The 7,876-nt window shown below is 35.0% G+C and overlaps 1 pseudogene; it reads left to right on the top strand.

Annotated features, from left to right (window-relative positions):
* Positions 1-208: 208 nt before the first annotated feature.
* On the top strand, positions 209-1,067 carry LOC114409317 (annotated as a pseudogene).
* The last annotated feature ends 6,809 nt before the right edge of the window (positions 1,068-7,876 follow it).

The following is a 7,876-nucleotide window of genomic DNA, read 5'->3' on the forward strand; positions in this document are numbered from 1 at the left end:
TTCCGATTCAGCTCTAGTTTTGTGTTTGACAGTAAATTAAAAAAGAAAAGAAATCACAAAGTGCATACAATGGGGGAACACATGAATGCATGATATAAAAAGTCATCAATGGCATAAGAAGAAAAAAGGCTTCAGGCTTGATATAACTCTTGTGCTAATCAATGTTATTTGGGTGCTTTTAATTCAGAGGAGTTGCTGTTAAGGATCCATCTACTCCCCATGGAGTTCGACTTTTGATTGAGGACTATCCTTATGCTTCTGATGGGCTAGAGATATGGGATGCTATCAAGTCTTGGGTGGAAGAATATGTCTCATTCTACTACAAGTCAGATGAGGAACTTCAAAAAGACCCCGAGCTCCAAGCTTGGTGGAAAGAACTTATAGAGGTGGGTCATGGGGATTTGAAGGATAAGCCATGGTGGCAAAAGATGCAAACTCGTGAAGAGTTGGTTGAAGCTTCCGCTACCCTCATATGGATTGCTTCAGCTCTTCATGTTGCTGTTAACTTTGGACAGTATCCATATGGAGGTTTAATCCGGAATAGGCCAACTATTAGTAGGAGATTCATGCCTGAGAAAGGGTCTCCTGAATATGATGCGTTGGCTAAGAACCCTGAGAAGGAGTTTTTGAAGACTATTACTGGCAAGAAAGAGACCCTCATTGACCTTACAATTATAGAAATTTTATCAAGGCACGCATCTGATGAGTTCTACCTTGGGCAGAGAGATGGTGGTGACTACTGGACTTCTAATGTCGGGCCATTAAAGGCCTTTAAGAGGTTTGGAAAGAATCTTGAAGAGATTGAAAAGAAACTTATATAGAAGAACAATGATGAGACATTTAGAAACCGCTATGGGCCAGCTAAAATGCCTTACACTTTGCTCTATCCTTCTAGTGAGGAGGGATTGACTTTCATAGGAATTCCCAACAGTATCTCTATCTAAGGGCTCTATGGTTGCTGAAGTATTGTCCTTGGCTTTAAATAAATGTGAAATAGAAGGAATCTGATTCCTTCATCAGTTGTGTATGTTTAAGTTATGTATTTGGAGTGGCTGAATGTACTTGTATTGCCATATATCTTATTTTGGGATAACTGAAGGACCCTAATTAGTAAAACCAACTCTATTCAGTGTCTGATAAAACAACAACAACCAAGCCTTTTCCCACTAGGTGGAGTTCACTACATGAATCAGACAATGCCATAATGTTCCATTATATCTCTAAATCTTTTTTAATTCTTTTGCTTATGGTTTTTCTTAGTCTCCCTCTGCCTCTAGTGACTAGGCTATCCTCCATCTGATCTACTCTCTTTACTAAGGCTTATAAGATCATCCTCACACATGCTCAACCCTCTAAGGCAAGAATCTACCATCTTTTTTACAATAGGTGCTACCCTAACTTTTTACCCAATGCATTCATTTGTGTGTGTGTGTGTGTGTGTGTGTCTATGTATCAGCTATCGAGTTTACGCCATATAGAGGGCAGCAGTGTGTCAAATAGTGGTGAAGACAAAAGATAGCAGAGAGAGACAGAAAGATAGAGAAAGAGCAGTAGTGTGTCACACAACATTTTAGTCGTCTTTCTAAAAGCTATACTTCAGGTGAACATGCTTCTATTTTTTTTTAAGAATTGAATTCTATTTGAATGTAAATGTTTCCACTTAAAATATGTATCTCTGCATGCAACAAATAGTTGGACTTCTAAAGGATATTGAACCTACAAACTAGTTAGTCAGCATGATGAGAAAGAGTCAAGCATTTTCTCTACATTTCTTTAGTATTCATCAATATAATTAACTACAACTCTAATATACACAATTGACCAAAAGACTCAAGCAATTGACCAGAGGAACAAAAGCAGCAAAGTAGGTAGCCTTACGGGAGTTATTGCAATCCTAGCAATTACATCAAAACATTCAAACATTACAGCAACACCAGCAATCAATGCATTGTAGTTCACACACGTAAACTAGTATCAAAGATTCAAAAATTGAAGAAATGGGATACCTGAAAATTGCCCAAGAAACTAGAAAAAGCAACGCAGACAATATATGGACCAACTTTCTGCTCAAACCCTGCCCAATCAATTTTCACTAACCCAATTAGTCACATCATACCTAACCACTATTTACAACATTGAACAAAAAAGTACAGGACAAATTAGTAAACTATATTACTTTTACACACATTTGTATAACTGATATATCTTTTTTATTTCTCGATCTCTAAAATCAAAATGCTTATGATACTTCCAAAACATTTACACTGTAAATGTATTATACTTTTCTTTCAATTTTTTTCATTTATGCCAAATTAATCAAACAGACATCCCCTCAAAATTTTATTATTAGGCCAGTGACAGGGATTGTGTAGTTGTTAAGCATCTTTTAGTAAACTGCATTTTATAATATGTACATCATATATATAGGTGGGAATTTTATAATCATCTTAACAGAGACAAACTTCAACATGTTTTCTAACTAAACTACAAATGAAAAAGAGACCAAGCTTACCTCGAACCCAAACAATGACAATGATAGTGAGATCTAACAAAATGGCACGAAACTTGAAGCTTTCCTCGTACCTCAATCAGCAATACTGCAACTGAAGACGTATTATTATTATTATTATCATCAATAAAACATGAACACCCACTCAAACTTAGCATATTTCTACCAACGTGCAATAACCACATCACTCCTTCCAAACTTAGCATCCTTCTAACATCCTGCACACAGGTACAGCAACCCACAAAGAACACGAAGTTGACCTACATACCTCACGGAGAAAGCTTTGAGCTTTGAGCACCCACGAGTGTTTCAACACCCTAGTACCTAGCGAAGGAGTGTATGTAGGGTTTTCTTCGAGCCACAGTTTCAAGAGCAGTGTAGGGGGTTCTGTGGGTTCGAGCGAGGGGTTTCCGGTAGTATTGAAAACAATGTGGGACAATGTGGGTGTCGAGGGAGCGGTTTCTGGCAGATTTCAGGCGGGAGGAGAAAAAAAAGAGTGATTTCAGGCAGGAGGAGAAAGAGAAGAGCAAGGAAGAGCAAGTGCAAGGTTTTCGAGCGTGCGGGTTGTGAAATGTCAACGTTTTAACTTATAAATATAATAACATTGGTTTTTTAAGGATAACCGATGTTAACTGAATATAGTTAACATCAGTTTTGGCAAAACCGATGTTAACATCAACTAGGTTACATCGGTTTTTTTAAAAACCAATGTTAAGATCAACTCCTTAACATCGGTTTTCTCAAAACCGATGTTAACTCTATGAAGTTAACATCGGTTTTCTCAAAACCGATGTTAACTCTATGAAGTTAACATCGGTTTTGCCAAAACCGATGTTACCATATTCATCTTAACATCATGTTAACATGGGTTTTTTAAATAACCGATGTTAACATGAAGTAGTTAACATCGGTTTTGCTAAAACCGATGTTAAGTAACTTCATTTAATTATAAAAATGCCACCGTGCTTTCGTTAACATCGGTTTTTGCAATAACCGATGTTAATGGAGCGATGTAGAAAGCCTTTTTTTAGTAGTGACTCTAGGTTATTAGAGAAAAACCAAACTAGGTGGTTCTCATAACACTGAAATAAATCGTACTTCATGAGTTGAAGAAAGTTATACACACATTAGCATGCACACAAAACATATTACTGGTAAAATAGAAAGAAATACACACATTGCAATTCTTCAGACTACATTCAAACAACACTCTTGAGTCTCTTGACAATATTGTAGCCAAATTTATCCCTATATGCTTAGTTCTATGTAAAATAGAAAGGAATACCTTAAAACTTGATGGTAGCAATCATTGTCTTCTCTCCTTCAAAGACAATTGCAGGACCTGTTTAACAATCCTTGTATAAGGTAAATGTGCTACAACTAGAATTAAGAGAGTTATTAAATAGCCTTTTTAATAAGCAAAAATAATTACATTTGACTGAAATATTGAAATGCTCAAATTTAAATTAGCACTATATTAATCTTTTCTCTCATTTGATAATAATAATAATAATAATAATAATAATAATAATAATAATAATAATAAAAAATAAATAAATAAATAAAATCCTTTCGCATTGATTTTTATAATAGAAAACATGGGATAAAATAACACATCTATTTTTTTAAAAAAAGAAGTACAAACCGGAAAATCCAACTGCTTAAGAAGTACTGCTGCATCAAGTCTCACTTGTATTGATTCAAAATCTGAAAATAGCTTCCCCTCGTTAGAGAGAAAAATGTCAAGGGAGGTAGGATACAGCAAAATAATAACTTAACAATTAAATAAGATGTTGTTTATTTTACATGCCTAAAATAATTTCAAAAAGGAATAGATAAAGAAATCCATAGTGTCCCCTTACTTGCATTTTGGCCCATGGTTCATGTCCAAATAGTCTGACACATGTATAAGAACTATACCTTCAAGTTTTTTTACTACAACAGCTATTGCTTCTACAGAAGATTGCTTACAATCCGGGAATGAAGAATCTCCATATGCCTGATAATGAGGGAGGAAAACCTAACTGCATCTGCATAGGCCTCTAACTTGACTGCATCTGCACAACCTTGAAAGATGTTTGCCTGCAAAATTCAAATCACAATAATCACACATGCATTTTGCAGTGTTCGTTTAGGATCTTACCAATGGCTACGCTGAGACTCGCAGCCAATGATTGAATTATAAGCTCAAACACCAGTCCAATTAGTGTTAGCCACAACAGCTGAATACAACACAACATATAATTTCAATTTTATAGCTTATATTTTTTTATTTAAGCTAAGAAAACCTCATATCAATACATCTTTAGTTTTTGTGCAAGTATATGTTATGGTTTCTACATCCATATTTCCTGTAATTTGGTTTGCATTCTTAGTTCGTTGCTTAATTTCTATACCAGATATTTGTGGTCAGCTCTAGCTTGTAGATCAGTTTCCACTGCGTAGATGGAAAATAACCAATAAGCACACAGACACAGGTATATGTCAGGCCATAAAGGAATACACATATATTAAAGAGTGAGAGAGTTACTATTTCCATATCAAGGTAAGCCAAGGAGACCAAAAAGTCGGGACCTACATGTGAAAGGAACTTTTTCCACCCAGTTTTTTGTATCATCATTAATGCACCAATATTAAAAATGTATATATCAGATACATCAAGCTAATTAATTAGAGTCACCCTATACATAAGTGCCCCAAAAAAATGTGACTTGAGAACTTATATGTAAAAATCACAACTTAAATGAACTTCTTCAGAACAAAAGTTAAATACATGAATAATTGATCTAAATTTTGTATAAAAAAATTAAAAATAAAGAGAAAGAAGGAGAAGGACCTCATGATTTGAGGAGTCATCCTGATGAGATGGTGTAGGAAGGTTATTAGAGGGTGTTACATTGACGGCTGCTATGTGGTTGCTACCTCCACTAACCCCCTTTGGTTGTTGTTTTGCAAGCTAGCTAGTCATCCTTCTATCAGTGTTGCGTGTGCAATGCAAAGGCGATTGAATGAATAAAAGTATGCTTATAAGTGGACTTATTTATGGTCAATAGTGATGACCCCTACTACTTCTTTGGCGTTCAAACAAGTTTGTGTTCCATCTTCATGCCTCTTTCAAAGAGCTAGCTAATATCCACGTCTGAGTCTTCAATGTAAGCATACTATGTATTGCAAGCATGAGTCAAAGGACATTTTAAACTTCTTCACCTTAATTGATAGTTATGTTAATTATTTAAAGAAAAAAAATCTTGAAAAAGGTAATGTAATGCTTAGAACACTAGTTGAGATTCGAATATGTTATTCCTTTTCTTTTCGCGTAGAATCAGGTACTTAGATATTAGATAAATTATTTAATTAATCTAAGTTTATATGTATAAAACTATTGGAGTACAAGTGTGAGGTGAAGTCTCACATCGGGTAGAAGTATAAAGGTTGAGCACCATATAAGTGAGGAGAAAACCCATAAACCTAAGCCTTAAGATTTTGGATTAGAGTGTGGTGTCAGGTTCACTTATGTGGCAACTTGTGGTTCACATGTGTAAATCTTCCCGGTGTTTTCTCCCCTCGAATCTCCCCAACATAAAACCACCCTAAACAAAAAAAACAATTATTCTTTTTTGTTGATTCATTCAACTGAATAAAATAATTTGATAAAAGGACCAAAACGAATGAAAATTATAAAAGAGATAAAAAAAAGGACCAAAACGAATTAAAACTATAAAAGAGATTTAAAAAAGTTAAAAGTTCGTATTGACTTTAGAATATAAACATTTTGAATTTTATTCTAACCTCTTTTTCTTTCGAGCATTTAAACAAAATGAAAGAAAATTACGTAATATATATAATATTGGATTTTGACTTTTCATATTCTAATCTCTTTTTCTATCTATGCGGAATTCAAAGTGAATTTGCTCAATTACGTTTTGGGAGTTCAGACTGGTTTGAGATTCGTGGGTTTAATTTAAACTTGAGCTGAATGAACCACACACAACAAACAAACATCAATTTCAACCAAAATTAACATTTTTAGAGAAAGAATGGGATTTGGTGTATGTGAGTTACCTTCCAGGCTTTTGAAGAGCCCTGATCTGGATCCATGGCATCGCACTTCAACAATATGAGACCAAAACGATGAGCTAAAACAACACCTATTTTAATGAAAATGGATTTCGAGGGTAACGACGGCTAGGGGAGCGAGGAGTATTGGCTAACGACTTTGCTATTGAGGGAAGTGCTGGTGGACTTCACGAGGGAGAGAGCTCGACTCGGATGGCCATGACGGTGAGAACATCGACAGCCTTGATGGCAACCTTGTGGAGGGTGTTGACAGGGAGGTGGCCTTGGTCCCTCTTGTGACGGTGTGAAGAACCCTAAAGGGGGAAAGTCGAAGAGAGAGACTGGAAGTTGAAGAGTGAGAGTGCGAGAGAGTGGAGGGAGATATTTAGAACAGTAAAAAATATTCTAAGATGATTTTTCAAAAATTGTCTTAGAATGAAATTCTTCTAAAATGATTTTTACAAGACTGTTGAATTTATTTACACAATTACCACTGTTTTTCTTTTTAAGAAGATTTTTTATCAAATAACGTAAAATTAATGTCATAAAAATTTATTTTTTAGTAGTGTTTGACCTGCTAGATGTCCCAAAAACATTAACACCAGCCAATGATAAATATATCCTGTACTGCCTTGCAAAATTGGTAAATGTACACGAAAACAACATCGACATGTAAGGCCCAGATAATATTATTTGCACTCTAAAATTTATTACATAACCTTTTATCTTCTAGTTTTGTCAAATTTTATGTGTGCAACTAATATTACTGGAAACTATAGTCTTTGTTTCTATTCCAATTTAAATGCTCTTGAGCAATTCAGGCACTTGACGCTTCATTTGAGCATGCTAGGCAAATTCGTTCTCTACATGAAGAAATTAACTATCTGCAATAACGACTTGCAATGTAATTTTTCTGTAACGATGAAGACTCACAGTACCTTGCTAGAATATTTCTGAATAACAAGAAAACTAATTATTGGCAATATAGTATCAAATTTTTGCACATTGGCAACTGGTATTTAATAAAAATAAAGTGAGTGGTTTAGAGAATTGTAATTACCTGATGGTGGTGGTGATGGTGGTTTGAATAATCTGAGATGGGGTAAATGGGAATACCCGTCCTCTCAAATTTCGTGTCATAGACAAAGTTTACAAAATGCCTTAAAATTCAAAACCATAAAAAAAAAAAAAGTTTCTTCTGCACTTTCAAGTGTGAGAGTTAAATCCAGAAGGGGATGGTGAGAATGAGCAGTAGGGAAATTGGCTCATGAGCGGAATCTACCTAGGAGCAGTAGTTGGATTTGTAGGTAT

This window comes from Glycine soja, chromosome 4 (genome assembly GCF_004193775.1).
Source record: "Glycine soja cultivar W05 chromosome 4, ASM419377v2, whole genome shotgun sequence".
NCBI classification, from domain to species: domain Eukaryota; kingdom Viridiplantae; phylum Streptophyta; class Magnoliopsida; order Fabales; family Fabaceae; genus Glycine; species Glycine soja.